This window comes from Pezoporus occidentalis, unplaced genomic scaffold (assembly GCF_034315485.1).
Source record: "Pezoporus occidentalis ecotype Australia unplaced genomic scaffold, CSIRO_AGI_Poc_V1 ctg15, whole genome shotgun sequence".
Lineage (NCBI taxonomy): Eukaryota > Metazoa > Chordata > Aves > Psittaciformes > Psittacidae > Pezoporus > Pezoporus occidentalis.
In genome coordinates, this window is record NW_026913316.1 from 3,101,010 (window position 1) to 3,122,862 (window position 21,853).

At 40.6% G+C, this 21,853-nt stretch overlaps 1 protein-coding gene across 2 annotated transcripts in view; it reads left to right on the forward strand.

The window, feature by feature from the left end:
* SEMA5A (semaphorin 5A) overlaps positions 1 to 21,853 on the forward strand; it is an 844,194-nt gene that overhangs the window by 331,971 nt on the left and 490,370 nt on the right. Inside the window, exon 24 of one of the 2 annotated variants that reach the window (XR_009963245.1) lies at positions 20,551 to 20,760. The exons of the other annotated variant lie outside the window; for it this stretch is intronic. The gene's annotated coding sequence lies outside the window, so the exon portion shown is untranslated. Of the gene's footprint in view, positions 1 to 20,550; positions 20,761 to 21,853 lie in introns of those variants that run through there. 2 annotated transcript variants of the gene reach the window in all.

Genomic DNA, 21,853 nt, shown 5'->3' on the forward strand with positions numbered 1-21,853 from the left:
AAACAGCTTCCTTAGCAAAACTTCTCCAGAGAGCCATTGAAGATACTCAGATTTAAGAAGAAACTGGTGCAGTGGCTTGAGCACAGAAGCACGGATGCAGGGATCTAAGTGACCCACAGGCACTGACACAGAGCTCTTTAGATTTACACCTATTCAGACAAATCACCAAATTCGTGTTGTAATGGCTGTCTGGTGACTTATTTAGTACTCCAGGGGTGTAATCTAACATAATGCTTTAGACACACAGAGAAGCAGCTCAATTGATGGGTAACGGCCCTGTTTTTCCATCATATGCATGCACCCTGTATTTCCCTCTCCAGTGATATTTTTGATACTTTAAATGATTTAATTTCATGAATTAGCTTTTATCAAATTTGATTTTAGGTTGGGGGGTGAGGGGTAGGGGGGGTGGGGAAAGCATACCACTTTCCTAGTCTCCATTACTCATATTGATACTGTTTAACTGCCTTGATTAATATTCACAATTTCCTCTTGACTTAATGCCTTTTCAAGCTTCAATAATAAGGATTTTACTGGCCTTTTCAGGTATTTAATGTCAGCATGACCTGAACTTTCTCCTTTTGTGCTCATTTAACACTTTTCCCCATATCAGATAACTTATTCTTAGCACACAAATCTCAGTCACGTATCTGTGATCTTCTAAGTCATATTTTTTGTTTGCTTGGTGTTTGCACTAATGGAAGAAGTACTAACCCACAAGCCAGTACTGTTTCCATTTTTAGTTTCCAAGTTCTGCAGTGATAAATCTGGACTCTGTACATAGGAAAAGAAAAATCAACTTCTTTACCTTTCTAAATTCCCTTCGAAGCTTCCTGCCTGGTGTTATTTGGGGGTTGTAGTAAATGAATAGAAAGGTAAAGAAGTCTTCCTCTGTAAGAATGCCCTTCAAGACAATGGTTATGGTTAAAGCTGTATTTATGGGATTTCCTAATCACATGAAATGATAAAGGTGTTTGATATTAAGCCAGAAATAAAATTTGCCATCAACCAACACCACAGAGATGGTTAGAAATATTTTCAAATGTCATGATTTGGCTCCATTTATGGATTAGGGTCATTTATTCCCTTGATTTCCTAGGTGTATTCATAACTTCCCAAGACCATTATTTTATGAGTGGCTTTTTGAAACCTTATCAATTGCTTATCCATGGCCATAATAAGCCCACCTTTGCCTATGATCTCCCATAAAACTTGAGCTAAGATTTCTCCTGAGGTGCAGATTAGAGCAGAAGATAGATACTTTCTAGCAACAAAGATGTTGTTGACATGTACCTTGCTGCAGAAAGGCACAAGTTGAAGAGGGCGTTCTCTTCTTCCCATCATTGTCAATTACGGAGAAAATTAATTAGCTTGTTTTCCTGGGAGTGGCTTTGGAATGTAAATTTCTTACATAGATTTGTAATTAATGTACCATCATGCCAGATAAGACCAAAAGCATCTTTTAAGCCTCTCTCTTGGCAGTAACTGAGTAACTGCTTCAGACTCAACCTGAAAAGGTGTCTCAGTTCCCATACAAACATTTGTTTTCAGAGTGCTCAGGTGGGTACTTGGAGACAGACAGAGATATCAGGGTGCTGGTGTTTTTTAAGATTGAGATAGAAACATATTTTTCAGAGAAAAAACATGTCAGGTTGACAAACTCGTGTGCGACCCTTCATGTAAACGAGTATTTATGCCATGGAAATTGGTAGTTCAGATCACAAGATTTTACACAGCCTTTGTGATTAAGATTCTTAGGGGAGCTTGATTAAAAGGAAAGACACACCCCTTCTCCCAAAAAAACACCAACCAACCAACAACAAAAAAAGCAGAAAATAATAAAATGGATACCGTGTAGAGAATTCAGAGCTATCACTAAAAAGTGAGCAATTGTCAGCAGTGTGGGACCTAATGTGAGGCCCCACACATATGTGAGCCAACCACCAAGACTACCACTAGCATCACCACCACAATTTCCTTCTAATAACAGACTTAATGCTTATGGGAAATGGCAGCTGCACTTGGAGGTAGTGTTTGTTAGAGCGGTATGTCCAGATGGTAGGCTTTGGTCTGCCTTGCCTGTATGGTAATAAACTCTTGGTTTCCTCTCTGAACCAAATAAAATTTATGCAAGAACATTAGCTGCTTTAAGCAGTTATTACTTAGAGTTAACTTCAGCAATAGCCCTGTAACCAACCAACCTTTTCCTCATCAAAAAACCTGGAGTACTAAAAAATAAAGAAAAATATTATTTCACTGTCTGGCTTCTATCCACTACAAGTATTAAAGTTAAAATGTTCTTGTTCGGTATTTTTGTCATGCTATCTGCTTCAGCCAAATCAACAAACAAAACAGGCTATTGCCAAGAAATTTTATCTTATGCAACCATGTGAAATAGAATTTAATTTACCTAACTTTTAGCAAGTGTTAAATTGTGTAAACCTATTTAAATACAATGAATGCAGCTGTGAAATAGTCTCAATCCAAGAGGACTGAAGCAGAGTTTAAAGTAAATATTGAAATGCACCATTGTTTATGCAGCAATTTCTTTTGCTGTAGCTCCCTCCTGGTGGTAAATATGATTAGAAGTCCTAGGGTAACAATAACAAACAAACAAACAAATGGTGAATACTTGCACAGGTCATCAGGAAACAAATGCCATGTAGTATGTCGGAATAGTTGTGTCTCTTTTTTACCAGTTCTAGTAGGTGGGATGGTTAAGTGACCTTTTACTCTTACTTATGAGTCTGAACCACATCCATCTCATAAATGTAGCCCACAAATTGTTGTGATGGACAGTTTTTGTTCAAGAGAAGCCCTAGGTAGCTAGCAAAATGAGAAACACTTCCTTCACAAGAGTAGATTAAAGGTTGCGCATGAGTTTTACAACAAACACTGTGGCACTTTGTGGGTTATATTTAGCCGTATGCTGGGGATACCCTTATGCCGCTACAGCTCTGTTAAGCAGTCATGAGCCTTCCTGTGCTGGCTGGTTAAGGAAGGTTAAGGGCTGCTAAGGGCTGCCCAGAGAGTTTTGGCATCTGGAATAAGCCGGTTCCTGAACTTTCTTTCTGTACTTTGTCTTTGCCGAGGCACCAGTGGATGTGCTTGCCTTCCACACCTGATCCTCACTCTCAGCATGCAGCACTGTGCAGATTATGGTAGCATGAGGTGAGAGGGGACTCACCTACCACTTCTCTGAGTATCAGTAGGCAGGATGAAAAAGAAGAGCTGGTACAATACATTTTTACTGATGCAGGGAGCAGTGGCATGATAAGGTTAAGGAGCAGTTTTATCAAGGTACATAGGTGAACTGCTCCCACTGAAGGGAGTGAGAGCTCTAAATTTGCTTGTAAATCTAGCCCCAGGTAACTTCCCTGAGATACAAAGCTCATCTTATGGCAAAAGAGAGCATCAGGTCCTAACCTCTAACCCAGGGATTTATTCCAAAAAGAATTTTATCTCACAGTGGCAGTTTTGAGTTAAAAATGTTGTTAGGCTTCCCATCTCACCTGTAACATCCCTGGGAAGTAGGTAGGGTCTCAGTTTGTCTGTCACCGGAGGAAAATCTAAAGCAGATTCAAGCAAGCTCTGATGTCTGGCTGAAAGCATGTCACACATTTTGAAGTACTCTTTAATCTTTTTGTCATGTCATAGCTCATCAACAGCTTTGGCAAAGCCCGCTTATTTCTCAAGCCTTTTTTCCATAATGCAGTGCAGAAATCTGCTTTGGCATTATCCACCTCAGTAGCAGGAAGTGTGAGAATATTTGAACAAATATGAAAAGGCCATCATCTCCTTCAAGCCTTTATAAATTTACCTGCAAAACTGTGATGCTGTAAATTTGCACATAATTAGGAAAATTTTTCTAAAGTAAGCTGAGCTATTGCTGTGATCCTTGAGAAAGGCATGCCCATTAACCAGTATGAACTTGGACACACCGTTTAGTGCCTCTCACATTCCATGTGTGATTGCCTAGCAAATTCACTGCAAAGCTAAAACAATACCGCTGGTATGAAACACATTAATACTGGCTAATTGATAGGTCACTAGAAGGGAATTTTTCTCTGGATGGAAAGAGTGTGTTTAATAGGCTTCCTCAGAAACCTGTTTTCACTGCTATGTTGTTTAATGCTTTTTGTGTTGGTCAGGAAGGGAAAAAAAAAACAACCAAACAACCTATGCTGAAGGTTTCTGACACAAAAATATGAAATTAATAAATAAAGACAAGGAAAAGCTTCAAAACCAGCATACTGTACAAGCAAATAAACCATGTTTTCACGTAGCCTAAAGCAAGTTCCTAAGTATGTTAGGAACAAAGCCACCAAGCAACATGCACTATTTACAGGAGTCTGCTCTGAGAAGCAGTGAATAAAACACAACTCAGGACCATGGTGGATACTTAGATAACCATCACCAAGGGTATAGGTGGAAGTACTGCAGGATCAGGATTTTCCATCTAGCCCAGTAAACTGGCTGCAAATTAAACTAGGGACATTTTGATAGAATATGTTCTATATTTCAAGCATATTTATATGAGTATTATTTATAATGTATAACTTGCCTATTTAGAACAGACAAGTTAATTAATCATTAGGTCAACTTCTGAAGGGATATGCTTTTCCCCCACAAATGTCAAGTTATCAGATATTATTAGAAGTTCTCTGGGACTTTTTTCTAATTTGGGGGGGAACACATTCAAGGCAGTCGTATGCATTCTTATTTAGAAATCCACCAAAGAAAAGGAGTGTAGCTCAGGCTTTTCTTTTGATGAGATGGGTTATATTAAGAGCCCTTTCTTTCCTGACACATTCCAAAGCAAGTTTATGAGCCACTGGAAACAGCACTTTGTGTGAAACACATGTAGCTGATAAAAAAAAGAAAAAGTAAGTACAACAAATATGGCATCTCATGCTGACATCTTTAAGAAGCCTCTTTAACTTCCCCAGCATCCCAGTTTTTTTCACCTGCAATTAAATATTAGTATTTCTCTGTCTTATGGCTGTGTACATTAATTAATATTGAATTTTAATTTGTTCCTGAATTCCCTTTCGATGGTAAAACTCATCATTGAAGATTTTGTGATGCCAACACTGTGCATATATTACCTATAATCTTATGCTGCAATTACTTGCCATCTGTTGATTCTCTTGCAATGCAAATGGCTGAAGCTGTATGGGCTGCACTATCCAGATACACAGAACAGCCAGGCACACAAACAGCACCAAGCACCTACAAAGATATTACAAAAGAAATGAGTTGTCAGAATTTTTTATGCAAGCTTGCAAAGTTTTTACAAATTTGACTTGCTTTTTCAGCCCCGAAACTCTTGTGCTCTCCCTGTGCCCTGGCACAAACGTTAGATATCACTGTAGTTCTCTCTGCTTTAATTTGAATGACCACACTGGGGTTATCCTTTTTAGTCTGGGAATCTTTATTCTAATTTAAAGGGCAGTGTAGAAAGGGATGGTGATCTAGAACCAGTTCCCTACACCAGTGAATCCCAAACTTCTTGGAGACACCAGCAGCAGACTGGAAATTTTGTAAATTGATTTTGTAAATTGATTTTGTATTCAAAAGAAAGCCTTTTCAGAAAGCACAAAAAACTCTGCAAACTGCTTGCAGAGGCTTGTGCATCCTTTCTTGGCCCCATGCTTTCCCACCTGAAGACAGAGGTTGATGAGTGCAGCTGATTGTGTGTGGGTACATAGGTGAACTGCTCCAACTGAAGGGAGTAAGAGCTCTAAATTTGTATATAAATCTAGCCCCAGATAACTTTCCTGAGGTGCAAAGCTCATTTTGTGGCAAAAGAAAGCATCAAACCCTAACCTCTAACCTAGAGGTTACGTCTTGTCAAATGCAGTGACCATCTGTGGTGAGTGTGTGTCCAATAGGGAGGATAGTCAGTATCAAATAAGAGAATGGGGCACAACAGGGAAATGAATATTTTTGTCCATAGTGTTATTCAGGGCTTTGGTAGATCATAAACATCTACAGTTATTGTTAGAAATGCTTTCTTGAAGTTTAGCTATGCTATCCCTTGCCATCACACTGTTCCCAGCTGAATGGATGGATCATTTATTCCATAAAGAATATTTTAACCTTGGAGTTCTTTATAAAGTCTGATTGTGTTCCTCCTGAGTCTTCTTTTCCTTTCCTTTTTCTTTTTTGTTCTCTTATTTTTTCTTTTTTTTCTCTTTTTTTTTTTCTTTTTTGTAATAACAATTATAGAAATCACATAGATTAATTTGGTTTGTTAGGCAGATAGCATTGGAAGTTTAAAGGTTAAGCTGAGGTGTCACTCAGATTTCCAAAGGGCAGCTCATTCTGAGAGTGAGGAGTGATGCCAACACATAAAATGCAGTCACTAAAAAAATGTAATTTTAGTTTCAATTTTAGCTTTATGTAATAGGTGTTTTCTAATGGTGTAAAGTATGTCCTTAATTTGCCTCTCTGTAATGTGAAGCTGCTATCCTTGAATAGGGAATTCTGAGGCAAGCATTTTGTTTTAAACCCAATAGCATTTTTCTTTATTGTGGAGGCAGAGTTAAAAGCAAGACTATAAAACATACCTGGATATCTGGCTATCTGTAGTGACAAAATGTCACATTGGAATACAGGTGTTCTTTAGTGTATGAACCATAAAAACATTTCCTTGCAAACCTTAATAATAATGTTAGAGATAGTGGGAAGGACAGCCAGGGATGTGAATCTAGATTTCACTACTACACAGAAAAACTAGGGAAATTAATATGCCTTGAGTGTAAACTAAATCAAAGGGTCACAAACGAAATTGAAGGCAGAATTGGCTGAACAGTGGTCACCCAAGAGCTCTGAAGAGGCTGAAAGAGAAAGAGGATGCCCCAGGCAATGCAGTTCCCAACTTCTCTTCCTGAGATGGGCAGCCTTTTCAAGTGTGCCATTCAACTGCACCTACCAAAGCCTGAGGTGCCCACACATCTCTAAGTGTAAAGCATGGGCATGTGCACAGTATTAGTGTCCATGATTTTGCCTCTCTTAGGTGGGAGCCACCCAACAGGCCTCTCTGAGCCCCTGAAGGGTGCTGGTGGGCTGATTTTCCGAAGGTGGGTGTAAGGTGCTGCTGTAGAATCCAATCTGACAGATTGCACTCAGTCAATGAAAGTGCCGATGGCAATGAACAGTGGGAGGGCAGCAGTGCTGGAAATGACCAGCAGCAATATTTTATACAGACAGAAACAGACTTACAAATGAAAATTCAAGGCGGCACCTTCATCAACTGAAGCTCTCAAGCACGGCTGGTAGAGGCAGCCTAATACAGGGAACATACAAGAGCTTTTCTCTCAACTACCCCATCCTGGTTCCCAATACCGAGAACGTGACTTTCATTTTGACAACCAGCTGTGGGTTTCAGAGGCAGCATAAAACTGGTTACAATGTAAAGCTGGTGGAGGTCATGTGAGGTAGCTCCTAACAGGGAAGTTATGCATGCAGGTGAGGAGAATACTTTACCAACCCCCTTTCCCTTTGGTTTACAGGGACTGTTTCATGTACCCTGGTTTACAGAGCTGCCAAATGTCACACTGACAGCTTGCTTCCACCTCCCTGCAGCCCAGTCTGACCTCCCCATTCATGTGGAGGTACAGTACCACCGTGCTGTATTTGCTTCAGTCAGCTGCCAGGGACCCCTGTGTTGTTAGCTCTGCAGAGTCCTGTGGCTGTTCTGCTACCTCCCTCACTGACACAGCTCCTCATAGCACCATGACAGCAATGCATAGATAACAGTGGCCCTGAGAGAGGAAGGTGGGAAAAGTCAGAAGATGACAAGAGAGACTGAAGGGATCAAATGGAGGAGGAAGAGGAAGAGCTCAGGAGCAGCCAGTGCGCAGGTGCCCAAGGAAGTCCTCCATGGCCATGTAGGATATGGGGGAGAATGCGATTCACTGCACACAAAGAAGCAGGGAAGAGGGACAGGGAGGCCACCCAGCTCTCCACACTTGGAGGATAAACTGAAAAGAGAAGCGAATGCAGTATCAGACATTTAGGTGGGTGCCCAATGACTTTGTCCAACATGTCCTCATTACAGCAGTGTCAGCCAAACACACATCAGAAGTTGCAAGGCACAGACTGAGCTGCAGGTGAGATGCCAGAGGAGCAGGCATCCAGTGGGCACATGGGCAAGCTCATTCCAGACATGTATCAAGGAAAGGAGAGTGGAGCAGTGCACTGCAGATCCTACAGCAGTGGCACTGTAGTTGATTTTCCCTGGGAGCTGTTGCAGCAGCTGGAGGTGGAGAAGATGCATGCTTCTGAGGGAACAGAAAAATCATAATCTTTTATAGGAAAATGTCTATAATGAGAAATTATTTGACATGGAAATTTTGAAGTAGAGCAACAATTCTGCTTGGACTTGGGCTGGTTTTATTTTTACTTCTGTTTTCTTATATTATTTCAGCTCTGATTTCATTTCTGCTTTCTTTCCTAATGTAATTGCTCTACAGCTAGCCAACTGCCTTTAAGCTTGCATAGAAATAGCTTTGTTTCAGCATGATTGGTCAATCTTTTGGGGGTTTGCCCTGTGTTTCCATTTCAAGGAGCATGCAGTTTTCAGATTTGCTCATTTTACCCTGTGTCCACTGTGCTAGGGTGGCATTTATCACTTGGACTAGGCTCAGTCTTTGAAATCAGTAATGGGCATCACTCTGAATCTAAATGTGTGGCAAAAGAAGCTCAGATTGCTAGTTTCTGTGGCTGACTGAGATGTTGGATGCAGATGTGAGACAGTGAATACTCATTTATTTTTATAATCAAAACTTTATCCTCCTTCCCTGAAGGGATGTAGAATGAAATTCAAGTAGTAAGAGTTATAATTCCCTAGGTTAAAGTTCAATGCATCATTTATCTCACCTCACAAAGAGTGCTGCTGATGTGCTGTATTAATGGGGAAGATCACAACATGAGGCTTCTCAGAAACAACATTCTTCCATGTAAATGTTCCAGGAAATAAGAAGATGAAAAACATAGCTGAAGGGTCTTGATCTTTCTTTTTTCGTGTTGGTTGCTGAGTACATATTACAAACCACCTTTGTGACAATCCACAGATGAGATGAGGTGGTACAGCTCTAACCCTGCAGGTAAGTAATACACTTTTAACTGTGCAGGTGCCTACCTTAGTGCTAATATATTGCCAGCATGTGGAAGAGCAACTGTGGACACTTGGCATTGAGGGAGTGGAGGGGAATCACAGCAGAAAACAGCAGTCAGCTTTCTTAGAATATTTTGCTGTGGTTAGTCAATGGCTGATAGTAAAAATGAGCAGGCGACAACACATTTCTAGTAAGTGTTAGGGACTGGCCCAGAGACTGTCACAGCTACTTCTAAAATATTTATGTACTTTAGTTTAGGATATAGTTTGGTGAAATATGCAGTTATTAGTCATCATGCAAAGCCAAAAATAAAAAAATACATTAAAATATAGCTTTGAGAGATGTCAATGAAAGTTTAAAAAAAAGGAAAAAAAAGAAAAAAAAAAAAGAGAGAGAAATTGAAGAAACACAGAAAGTATCACATAGATGACTCCCACAGGAAGGGTTTAAGTGATGACAAGGAGCTTTCTGTCCCCCACCCTCATTTAGTCTAGGAAATGTTTCAGGGAGGATGGTAGAAAAGCTGGAGCAGATATGTATACTGCATTCTCAGGGGGAATGATGAAGGGCTGCAGTAATGTAGCTGTAGTTTTCTGCTACTGAGGTTTGCTAAGTAAGCAATCAATAATGGCTGCTCTTGGCTCTCCCAGTTTCATTCAAAATCATTTAATGACTTTAATTCAGTGATACATTTATTATACATACATATTTTATAATACTATCAATTATGTACTATAGTTTACAATACCATCCTACACATTACACTGTATGTTATCGCCTAATATACAATTACATAAAATGAATAATCTCTTTTTGTAAATTGCCATTATCTATCAGTGTTCCTGAATCAACATTCCGTTGTCCAACAAATTTGACACATACGTTATGTTATTCATGGCATCAACAGATACTGAAGTGCCATTCTCTAGCTGTATCTGTTTTTACAGGAAGGTGTGAGGAGTGCTCCTGTTGCTGTCAGGAAAATGCTGGGGGATCAAGACACTGCAATAAGTGCCTGGCTTGGGTAAGTAAAAGTCCTTGCTCTGACTGCAAGGACTGCAAGGAGAAGGTGTTAGAAATAGCAGCAGCCACAAAATCAAGCCTTGGCCTCTTTTTCTTAAGTAACACTTTGATCACATTTAACAACACCCCTTCCAAATGCTTCCTAGCTCTTTTGATGAAAACGGGACTCATAACGCTGTTGCCTACCTTGTATCTAACCTTTGCATACAGGCAACCTGTGTCACAGAACCATTCACTTCTGCAGCAAGTGGTGCCTGCTGCCACCCTGGGCTAGTGGCCTGTGCGTGCCTGCCAGCTGCCACCAGCACATATGTTGTCTCAGGCTCCAAACTTGAGCCAGTTGGGAGCACCAGCTGATAGATAGAAGTCTGTCCTCTTATGGTGCACTGCGTGGGGTGGCCATGGCCTTGCTTTGTACTTACTGGCACAAGCCTTTTTCTCCAAGATCCTCCTGCAAGAGGCTTTCTGGTCCTCACAGAAACTTCTGTGCCCATGTTGCAGCAAAGTTGAGCATACAGGTGACTTGTCAAAATACCACAGCAGGCTCTTGTCTGGGTATGAATGAGAAAGAGCACTGTGGAGGCTCTGGTAGGAGAGGGGCAGGCGGACATGCCAACTGGTCTGCAGGAGATGCTTCTGAAGGCTGCCTGCCTGCCTTGAGTCCAGGCATTTCCCTCTGCTGCTTAGTGCAGCTCCAATGGGCAGCCCATCCTCAGCTCACTGCTTTCCATGACTAGGCACAGCATTTGCTCCTGGTCCTGTCCAAGTGCAATCATACCACCCAGTTCCTTTGACAATTAAAGAGGAAATTAAACAGCTAGAGTGTCCTGGTTTTAAGTATTGGTGATCTGAAATGAAAATGAGTAGTTGTGGCATCACTGGTGCCTTTCAGTAGTCAGTTGTCCTCATTCCCTGCAGATAACATGGGTTTTGTCTTGATCAAGAAAAGCTACAAATCACTGCTCATTTGATCACAGTTTGAATCCTTCTCATGAAAACAAAAATAGTCAATTAAAGCTCAGTCTGCTACATGTTGTTCTTTCACTTTTAATTATAGTTTCGTATGCTATTGTCATGGTTTAAACTCAGTCAGCCATGCAGTCTCTCTCTCACTCCCCCCCGACTTCTTCCCCCCTACTCCTGGAGGGATGAGGAGGAGAATGTAACTCCCATAGGTTGAGATAAGAACAGTATAGTAACAGTATAGTAACTAAGGTATAACACAAACCACTGCTGCTACCACCAATAATATCAATGATAAAGGAAATAATAAGGGAAGAGAATACAACCGCTCATCACCCACCAACCGATACCCAGCCCGGCCGAGAAGTGACATAGCCCTTCCAGGTAACTGCCCCCCGTTTATACAGTGGGCATGACGTGCTGTGGTATGGAATAGCTCTTTGGTTAGTTTGGGTCAGGTGTCCTGTCTCTGCTTCCTCCCGGCTTCCCCTCCTCCCTGGAAGAGCATGAGAATCAGAAAGTTCTTGTTCAGAGTGAACATTACTGAGCAAGAACTAAGAACATTGGTGTTATCAGCATTGTTCCCAGGCTGAAAGTGAAAACCACAGTACTGCACCAGCTACTAAGAAGAAAAAATGACTGCTGCTGAACCCAGGACAGCTACTCACTTCTAGCTCAGCAGAAAGGCTTTTTCTGTTGGGATATGGTCTGAGCTAATTTTCTTAGCCCTTTCCTGGTGGGACACCCCAGGTTACTGTTCACTATAAAGAGAAAAAAAAAACCTGCAGTCTTTTTTTTTGTCTGAGGGCAAAGGAGCTTGTGTTAATAACCAGCATTTATTTGAGGTTGCAGAAATGAGGTTGGGGGTAGCATCCACTGTTCAATCAATCTGCTTGGCATTCCTGAATTGATAAAAATATTACCTTCTCATATAATCATCTTCCCCAAAAAAAGGTTTTGTGTGAGCCCCCATCCTGGCTTTTTCCTCTCCTTTTTTTTTTTTGAGAATGGCAAATGCAGAAAACGGAAAATACTTGCCAAAGAAAACTGAGGATATATTTGCCTTTCATAAAATGTGTCATGGTTTGGATGTGAGTTGAAGCAGAAGTTCAAGTAAGTTTCTATATACCAGGGTCTGCCCAGGCTTGTTCGGTGCATCATACAGTGGACTATTGAGTAAGACTGCTTGGGACTTCTTAAAAGAAATGTGATGACAACAGCCTTCCCTAGAAATGTGGAGCCAACTAGGGATAAATTGGAGTCAGGCAAAACTTACCAGCTTGAATTAAGTTTCATTTTGGGGTTTATTCAAAATAGGAGTCGGAGAGTAGTTACTATGGCTGCTAAGAAGCTGGTTTTACTTTTGGGGAAAAAAATTAAAAGGACTTTTGAGCAAAATTTCACCTATTTCTTTGCTAGCACTCTGCTCCCTGTCCCCCTCCCTCGAAAAAAATCTCAACAACAGAAGCATTTCCATCAGAAACTTTTGTCTGGCAAAACCAGCTACAACTTTGTGAAAACTTGCATCCTGTGTTTTGTGTCCCCTCTCTCCTCTGTTGATATGCTTATACACACTTACGTTATGCATCGAGGGACATACCCTAGCCTTCCCTTTTCCCAGTGTGTTACAGTGTGACTGCTGATGGATACCTGAGACATTTGAACTCTAATTCTTGAGAGACACTTGACAGCAGTTCTGAGAAGATCATTTTTAGTGTTCAAATATTCACATTTTCTGACAAAATAAATGTTTAATCCCTTGCTGAAAAGTTGGCTGTTATGAGAGCAAACTCCAACTTTCTGCTAAAAACAGTTCTGGAGGAAAACTTAAAAAAAGCTGCAGGCCAGTGGTGAACAAAATAGGACTAAAAAAAAACGTTAAGACCTATGATCTGATCCACATCCTGTCACAGAATAAAATCATATAAAGTTTGGTACTTAAACCCACTCACGATTATTGCAAGGCTGAAATCCATTCACTGTAGGCTGCCAAGAGTAAAAGCAGTTGTTTTTGTCAAATGTTATGTTTTGGGCATTTGTGTTTTGGTCTAATTTTAAGTGTAACTGTAAATAAAAATGTTTGCATTTATTTTTGTACTCTCTGCTATTGAATATGAGCAAGCATTTCATTTAAGCTCCAAAGGCAGTTCCCCATATCAATAGATAAACTCCAAAAAAAGCATACCTATGGGAAGCAGAATACTTAGTATGCCACTGCTTAGGGAAATTAGTGGGAAATGTTGCATGCTCAGTAATTTTGAAAACAAGTCTATTTACATATTTGAATACAGATTAAGGTGCTTAATACAAGGCTTTAATCTTTTAAAACTTGATGTTTTGTTTTTGAAACAGTTTTGTATTTAGCTTGTGCTTTCTTCATAATATATTCATCCAAATGATTAAAATTCCTTGCTTTCTGAAAAATAATTTTTATTGATGAAAATTCAGGCTTGGAAAATATTTGCAACTAATAATGCAGGCTAAATGGCAACAACAACAGCAACAACAAAAAGCCTGCTGAGTCTGGTATTTTACCTGTAACTCAGATGCAATCACTCAGAATCCCTTGTGGATGCCCTATGAAATATATAGATGGAAAGTTTGTGTAAGAATTGCTATCTTAGTTTAATAGGAATGGTTGTGCATTTTAAAAGTTGAATTGCATAGTTGGCTGTCTCAGAGCAGGACATGAGCTTGGCTACACAGGTTAATTTCTCCTGTCGAGACCAGAATGTACATTGCTCTTCTTTAGTTTTGATGCTGTCTGTCAAAATTGGACTTATATCTGAAAGTGGCTAAAATATTAATCTTTCATTAAAACAAAACACAAGGGACTATTAAAACATTAGCTTTTGAAATTCCATTTAAAAAATATAATTGCATATTCTCTTGCTTCACCCCTTTCTGAGCATCTGTAGCAATTTGGCAGGAGTGTATTGGTAGCAATAACAGCTCCTGCAAAATTCAGAGAAGTTTCTAATAAAACTCCAGATTGTGTCCCATCTATAAAATTTAAATTCAGCATTTCAGATGTGATTTTATATGTCCTCAGTTGCAACCAGTAATTTTTTTGTCTTAATGAATTATGTTTTATTAAAGGGAGAAAGGAAGAAAACAAAGTAGATGATGCTCAGCACCTGATTCCTGAAAGGTGCTTTTCTGCACTTTGCAGACCAGCCAGCTGTTTTCCAGCCCCGCTGTGAGGAGGGGAGCATTCCTCATAGGCTTGCATCTCCACATCCTGGAGTTGCAGGGCAGCAGGTTGGGCTTAAGCCACAGCTACCTGTGTTGTGGGAGCTGGTCCGCAGTCCCAGGTAACTGCTCTTCGTCCCTTCCCATCAGCCACTAGAAAGGCCATCGTGTTTCTCTCCTGGCTGTCTTGGCTGGCCACCATCAGACATTTCTGTTGCTGCAGCTCTGCAACAAGTGTAGAGACGATGTTAGAGACTGACATTGCTATCTTCAGGCAGACTTGTAAACGGGTCCCTTTGGTTCACACCTTTCTAGAGGGTCACAGAGAAATTCTTCCTGTATTCCTTTTTCATACAAGAACCTGTGTGAGAAGCTGCCACCAGGCATAAGCGTGACTGCTCTTCCTGCCACATCTGCACACACTGGCAGGGCCAGGCTTCCCTGTGCTGTTGCAAGTCACAGGCCCTTTTAAGGACAGGCCTCCTGTTTTGAAAGAAACATCTCCTTAGCATAGTAAAAGAATTTAAGAAAAGCCTGTATCCTGTTCAGCCATTAGCGCCTTTCTGTTCTTCTCTTTTGTTTTCCATCACATGTCAACAAAACAATTTACTTGGTGTTCTGGGTTTTCATCTTCTGAGAAATCTTTGGGTAAATGGAAGGAAAAGATCTGTCAGGTCTCCATTACCCTGTTTACAATTAATGTCTTTCATATGCTTAAATAATAGATCAATTCTACCAGTTATTACAGAAGTCAAAAGACACAGCACTTTTTACTTTCAATCACAGACTTAGGACTGGGCAAAGACACAAATGGGGAATGACTAGCCTTTGATTCTGCAGATAATGAGGGGAGGGTAAAGGAAATGCAGAAAATGAAGAAAAATACTTCTTCTCGCAGGGAAAATGCTTCCCCCAGAAACTGTTTGAAGACAACATTAATTTTGCTCATTTAATATTTTTTTTTCCCAGTAGTTTACAAGTATCGGAGATTACTCATCATGCACTGGAAAACAAAACTGATTTGGTAATGGTATGAAATGAAGTGAGAAAAAAAAAGGAAGCATCAGCTTTTGATCTCTAGCATTAAAAAAAAAAAAAAAAGTCTTTCCTAAGCAACATGACAAATTTCTACAGCTTCTATGAGCCCTGGCATACCTGATGGGAATCTGTTCATACATTGCTCTTGATAAAGTACAGCACATGCAAAGCAATGTGGCAGAATATATACTGTAAATTTCTGCCTTTTGAAGGCAGCTGGAAAAAACATTTGGTCTGATTGTGAAGATTTATTCACTCCCGGACAGAAAGAAATTGTTGACCGTTATCAAGGAGTGCATTGGTAGGGGTGGGCTGTAGAAGGAGAAATTGGAGTAAAGGAAAGAAAAGAATGAGAGAAATGAGTGAAATGAGAGAAAATATTAACCTTAAGAAATACATCCAGGCTTTTTGACTGAAGTTCTGGAAGTTATGAGGAATCTGAATAGGAAAAAAACAAGCTGCTTTAAGACTGCAGGAAGTTCAAAGGGGCTTTTTACTTAATTGGAGAAGTTTTCAACCTCTCTGAGAGGGTAAATTATGAAGAAATCAATAAACAGTGAAGAGGGTGAAGCAGCTTTAACAAGTATGACATTGACAGTGTACCTTGATAAAAGTAAAAATGTGTTTTCTTTTTATTTGGCAAAACTAGGCACTGCATCTCCATATAACCCCTTCAGTATTTCAGCTGTCTGAGAGTTCACTTGCTGAATATGTCCCTGTGTATGAAGAGCTGCAGTTGAGCAATCTTAGAAAGTTTTTCTTTACCAGCCGTATTTGTAGGCAGGTGGTAGTGATTGGCCTGGAAACTATATGCCCTTTACTTCTCAGCATTTCACCCTGCATAAAAACAAATCTCTTTTCTTTCTTTCATGCTGGTCTACATCTAGCCTTTTCACACCCACACAAGACAGCAGAAGGAGCAAAATTCTTAATCTGCAGCTTGATAAAAAATATCATCATAACTGGATAAAATTGCTATAAACCATAATCAGCATGCTCCAAAAAAGGCTTTAAGAATATAAATAAATAAATAAAGTAACAGTTTAAAACAACCAAATCCTTGCAATTCTAGAGAGACAAACACATTCTACAACAAACAAAGAACAGGTAGTAAATAACACTTTACTCATGATAAACACAGTTTTCTTGAGTCTAACAGCACAAGATATTATACATCCAGAAATGTGCAAAAAAAAAATTGGAAAGTGAACTGTACAGTTTTATCTTGTGTTCTATTCTTTTGGCTTATTCTGATAAAGTTAGAAAGCAATAATAAGCTAATGGAAGTTTTGGGTTTGACACTTATCCCCGTGATGTAAAGTGCTTTAGGAAAGTAATCAAGAATATGTTACTATTTCTTTTTCTCTTTCTGTGTGTGTCTCTCCGCTCCCTTTTTTCTCCCCCTACTTTCTCCCACCTCCAATAATCTACTTAAGCACTGCCTGGATCCCAGCCCGAATTTCTTGTTTGTATATCTGGCTGTTTTTCTCTTCCCGTAATTCCTCCTCCTGCTGAGAAATTGTCTGTCCTTTCCAACTAAGCTTCTCCTCAGGCTGGGTTACTACTAAAGTGAAAGCCTAACATAAGGAAAAAATGAAAATAAAAATAAATGATGGCACTGTGCCCTAGGAGATTCTGTTAACTTGTAAGCCTAATCTGAAAGAGTTTGGTTGCACTTGTTCATGTAGTATACACCTTTGAACCAGTTTAGCTGCTCAGGATTATCTGTAGCCTTCTCACTTTAATCCTTCTTGTTACTTTTTCCCCTCCACAAAACCTTTTTTTTTTCCCTTTGGAATGCTTTTAATTAACTGGGGCATCATAAGATTTCCTCTTCAAAGCTGATTCCAGGGAGGCAGGAGTGGGCAGTAGTAGGAGTATGACACACATAGGCATGTATCAATGAGAAATGGTTTAAGTAGATTACTGTTTTGTCATCAGATTTCTGACCAAGGTGCTGTGCTACACCAAATTCTCTGAGACGCTTGTAAGACAACCATGCGTTTTGTGAGACAACATGAGGATTTTTATGTGATGTCCTAGTCAAAACAGCACAATATCATCACTAAAAACCCAAGTGAGATCTGTAGATCATTTTAGCTGAATGTCAGTGAGATCTCTGTAATTGAATTGCATCATTGTGTGTGCTGTTCAAGATGTCTGTATTCCCAGAAAGACTGCTCAAGAGTTATTTTAAGAACTACTTTAGGGGGCAATGAGGGTTATTGCCCCTGCTTAGATATTTGGTAGTGACCCCATTCTTAGTAGAGTGAATACATTGTGCTCAAAGAAAAAAAAGCATATTTACATACAAATATACAAATTAAATAATATTTATTCCTTTGGAAATCCTCATTTAGAAGATGCTTTTGGATTTCCTTCTGCCTTTTTCACACAATGAAAGATTCAAGTCAACATGTGAGTCTTTTTTCATTTCTTTAAAGAAATCCTTATGATTCTAGCTGATATAATGCTCACTTTAAAGTTTTATCATTCTGGAGCAGTGCTCACTGCTTCATTTTTCCAGTACAGGAGCTGCTATTGTCGAGCAACTTCTTATTTTCATTTGCAACAGTCAACAGAATTCTTACAGACAACATGGGCAAATACCATCAATTATTACTGGTTTTCTTATGTTCATCAGTTTGCTAACTGATCCCATCACTATGCAAAGAATAAACTGAAATGAAAGAGGTTACTTACAGAGTAATGCCCTCTCTTAGTAGCATCCTGTAACCTTTTACAGAGAGTAGGAGAACATGTCGCTGATCTTTTCTGCAGTATTTTATTTACTTTTTTTATTGTCCATTTTTAGCTTGTTATTGTCATAAACATGTCATATCTTATCCTTGTTTTCTTAACTGGATCTCTGTGTTCCAAGGCTATGCTTATATTTTCTATAACAATACCGACTTTGAGATGTTTTCTCTTATTCTGATTTTCCATGTCTTTTCAGGGTTTTCATACGCAGCTGCGTTGTGGCTTCACAGTGAATATAATAATTTTGTTTTAATTTATTAAGTCTTCTTTTAGTTTAAAGACCTTTTGCCTTTCTTCTTTTTTTAATGAATTTTAAATATAGAACGTATAACATTTAATTAAAAAATTGAAATTGAGACAGGAACAATGAGATAGCCACTATTTAAACCATGTGTGAATAACAAAATTTATGAATAGTAAGAATTCTGAGCAAGAAATTGCTCAGAATGAAAGTCCCTGGAAGTTCTGATGTTCTATTTTCTTATTTTTTAATCAGAAACAGTCTATCCAATCCCCTTTTAAAAAAAAAAATATTTATTTTGAACGTACAAGTAACTTTCTGAGAAAATATAAGTAAGCTCAATGTTTAATTACAAGTAATTACAAGTAATGAAGTCTGCTCTAGAGAGCAGACTTTGTCCTCTTCACGGACCCGCTTAGTATGGGATATAGCCCTAGAGGGCAGGGAGGCCCAAGACTGTTGGTTGATATTCAAGGATCACCTACTACAAGCTCAGGAGTGTTGCATCCCTACTAGAAAGAACTGCAGCAGGAGGGCCAGGAGACCTCCTTGGATGGATAAAGAACTGCTAAGGAAACTTTGAGGGGAAAGAAGAGGCTTATAAAAGGTGGAAGCAAGGACAGGTGGCCTGGGAAGAATACGAGGATGTTGTCTGGGAAGATAGGGACCAGGTTAGGAAAGCTAAGGCCCAGTTAGAATTAAACATGGCTAGGGATGTGAAAGATAACAGGAAGGGATTCTATAGGTATGTAGCGAATAAAAGGCAGACTAGGGACAACATGGGCCTTCTCTGGAAGCTATCAGGAAAACTAGCTATCTTGGATTTGGAGAAGGCTGAGGTTCTGAATGACTTCTTTGCCTCGGTCTTCACTGGCAAATGCTGTAGACACACCACCCAAGTCTTGGAAGGCAGACTCAAGGACTGTGAGAAAGAAGACCTTAGGCCCACTGTAGGACAGGATATGGTTCGAGACCATCTTAAGAACCTGAACATACACAGGTCCATGGGACCTGATGAAATCCATCCCTGGGTCCTGAAGGAGGTGGCAAATGAAGTTGCTAAGCCACTGGCCATCATATGTGAGAAATCATGGCAGTCAGGTGAAGTTCCCAATGACTGGAAAAAGGGAAATATAACCCCCATTTTCAAGAAGGGTAAAATGCATGACCCGGGGAATTACAGACCAGTCAGTCTCACCTCTGTGCCTGGAAAAATCTTGGAGCAGATTCTCCTGGAAGGCATGCTAAGGCACATGAAAATCAACAAGGTGCTTGGTGACAGCCAGCGTGGCTTCACTAAGGGGAAATCCTGCCTGACCAATTTGGTGGCCTTCTATGATGGGGCTTCAGAACTGATGGGCAGGGGTAGAGCTGTTGATGTCATCTACCTGGAATTGTGCAAAGCGCTCGACACTGTCCCACATGACACCCTTGTCTCTAAATTGGAGAGACATCAATTTGATGGATGGACCACTCGGTGGATAAAGAACTGGCTGGACTGCTGCATGCAAAGAGTTGTGGTCAGTAGTTCAATGTCCAGCTGGAGACCAGTAATGAGTGGTGACCCTCAGGAACGGGTGTTGGGACCAGTCTTTTTCAACATCTTTGTTGGTGGCATGGACAGTGGGGTTGAGTGCACCCTCAACAAATTTGCCAGTAACACCAAGCTGTGTGGTTCGGTTGATACGCTGGAGGGAAGGAATGCCATCCAGAGGGACCTCAACATGCCTGTGAGGTGGGCTGATGCCAATCTCATGAAGTTTAACCATGCCAAGTGCAAGGTCCTACACCCGGGTCAGAGCAATCCCAGGCACAGCTACAGGTTGGGCAAGGAAGAGATTCAGAGCAGCCCTTCGGAAAAGGACTTGGGGGTGTTGGTCAGTGAGAAAATGAACATGAGCCAGGTTCTGTGTGTGCTCGTAGCCCAGAAAGCCAACCGTATCCTGGGCTGCATCAAAAGGAGTGTGACCAGCAGGTCGAAGGATGTGATCCTGCCCCTCTACTAAGCTCTTGTGAGACCTCACCTGGAGTATTGTGCGCAGTTCTGGTGTCCTCAACATAAAAAAGACATGGAACTGTTGGAACAAGTCCAGAGGATGCCCACGAGGATGATCAGGGGACTGGAGCACCTCCCCTACGCAGACAGGCTGAGGAAGCTGGGCCTGTTCAGCCTGGAGAAGGGAAGGCTGCATGGAGACCTCATAGCAGCCTTCCAGTATCTGAAGGGGGCCTATAGGGATGGTGGGGAGGGACTCTTCATTAGGGACTGTAGTGATAGGACAAGGGGTAATGGGTTAAAACTTAAACAGGGGAAGTTTAGATTGGATGTGAGGAGGAAATTCTTTACTGTGAGGGTGGTGAGGCACTGGAATGGATTGCCCAAGGAAGTTGTGAATGCTGCATCCCTGTCAGTGTTCAAGGCCAGGTTGGACAGAGCCTTGGGTGACATGGTTTAGTGTGAGGTGTCCCTGCCCATGTCAGGGGAGCTGGAACTGGATGATCTTAAGGTCCTTTCCAACCCTAACTATTCTATGATCTTTTTCTTTTCTAACTTAAAACATCTTTAAAAATTTCTTGTCTGTGGTAATAATTTGCTTGCCCTGAATGATCTTAATATAATAACAAAGGTTCTTAAAAGTATCAATATCATGAATCTGTGCTAGAAGACTCTAACTAAGACAAATTCAAATAATGATGCCCAGGTGCTACAATAATAAACAGGAAATAGGTTTTGCTTTCTCATTTGTGTCTCCTTAAAAGATTTCCATATTTAGGTTTATTTGTGACATGGCGTATTCGAGGCTACTAGTAACATGCTGGAGAGGGGAAGGGGCTTGTGCTGAGAAGGGTGTTTAGTTATCATCTGCAGAATCCTAAGAAAGGCCACAAAATCCATTCAGCAGACCACGGTCTGAAAACCATGGATACTGGGCCATAGGCAGAGCCAAAGCAAAGTTAGGGCATGTTTTAAACAGGGCTCATCATTAATGCACCTCTACCGCTAATTTGTGATGAAGCTTTCTCAGCTACAATACTGTAACAGGATGATTAAGTTTGGCCACATGCACCATAAGTTCTGGGAAATCACTTACTCCAGCAATCCCAACTATTTCAAGACTGCATTTGACTGTTTGCCACTCCTTCCACAGCTCTCCAAGCCAGGAAGCTAAACACAAATGCAGTGCTGAGCTTGGCCGCATGCTTTGCACTGTTCTGCCAAGGTGAATTCACAGATGACTTCTTCTGTGCTTGCCCCGGTCGTGGCAAGGAGAGGCCGGCACGCTGATACCATCCCAGATGAAGCAGGCGTGTGTGGCAGAGGAAGAGAGGGAGAAATGATAGCAGCTGCTCTGGGGCTTGAGAAGGCCTCTCCCAGGACTCCATCATCTGCTCCCTCACAGTTCTGCCAAAGTCATCACATTCTTGAAGGCTCTGCAGTGCTTTACTGCTGTGGAAAATCTGTCCTCAGAAGTGATTTAAACTAAATGTGGTACACCTATCATCATTCTCC